Here is a 1271-nt window from a genome sequence, read left to right on the forward strand (position 1 = left end):
GACTCCAAATGCTAGAGCTATCAATTCGTTAATAAATTACGAATTAAAAATGCAATGTGCCAGGCCGTAGGCATTACTGGTACAGTATTGAATTTTGTAAGACGACCACGTGCCTCTTACCAATACTTACCAATACTTATTGTCTTCAGAAGTTAATAACGTAGAACCAAGGAGTTATGTTCAAGCTGCCGCAGGAGCGTCACTGTTGGAGTACATCAAGGTTCTGCCTTGTCATCACTGCTGTTCATTCTTGTGATGGACACTGTTACATCAGACCTGCACAAGCCAATACCATGGACACTTCTCCATGCTGATGATGTCATGTTGGCTGTTGAGAATAAGTTTGATCTCCAGCGCCAAACAGAAGAGTGGAACAACCGACTAGCGCAATACGGCCTGCGCCTCAACAAAAAGAAGACAGAGTACATGACATTAGATCCTCGAGAAGTTGGAACCATCCACGTTGATGGTGAAGAACTACCACGAGTAGAGAAATTTAAATATCTTGGCTCCACACAATCTGACGATGGCAGACTTACTGACGAGGTCAACACAAGGATACACGCAGCCTGGCTGAAGTGGCGAATGACAACGGTCGTCACCTGCGACCGTCGGATGAAGGACCATCTGAAGTCTAAGATCTACCGGACTGTTATCCGTCCCGTCGCTCTCTGCGGCACTGAGTGTTGGCCTGCTACGAAGGAGGTAGAACGTCGACTAAGCGTTATGGAGACAAAGATGCTTCGGCGGACAGCTGGCATCACTAGACTGGATCATATTTCAAACGACAATATTAGGAAACGCTTTGGCGTTGCACCGATCCAGAAGAAAATGCGGGAAAACCGTTTGCGCTGGTTTGGACATGTGTTGCGTACAGAAGACAATACACTGGCAAAGTCAGCGTATACACTAGAAGTCGCTGGAAAGAGGCCCAAGGGACGCCAAGACAGCGAAGGATCGATACAGTGCACAACGACCAGAAAGCTGTAAGTCTGCATCCTGACATGGCCCGTGATCGAATTAAATGGAGATAACGAATCTACACAGTGGACCCTGCCACCTGGCGGGACAAACGCTAAAGAAGAGAAGAAGAAGAAAATAGATCTGTAAAATTGTACATCAATTCAAGCTTTACTGTGAGTGAAAGTACTATCCCTGATAAATACTTCAAGTTTCGTCCGGCTCCATGGCTAAATGGTTAGCGTGCTGGCCTTTGGTCACAGGGGTTACGGGTTCGATTCCCGGCAGAGTCGGGAATTTTAACCTTAATT

At 46.5% G+C, this 1271-nt stretch overlaps 1 pseudogene; it reads left to right on the forward strand.

The window, feature by feature from the left end:
• The first annotated feature begins 243 nt into the window (after positions 1–243).
• LOC137501045 (uncharacterized) lies at positions 244–1034 on the forward strand (annotated as a pseudogene).
• The last annotated feature ends 237 nt before the right edge of the window (positions 1035–1271 follow it).

Source organism: Anabrus simplex, chromosome 5 (assembly GCF_040414725.1).
Source record: "Anabrus simplex isolate iqAnaSimp1 chromosome 5, ASM4041472v1, whole genome shotgun sequence".
Taxonomy (NCBI): domain Eukaryota; kingdom Metazoa; phylum Arthropoda; class Insecta; order Orthoptera; family Tettigoniidae; genus Anabrus; species Anabrus simplex.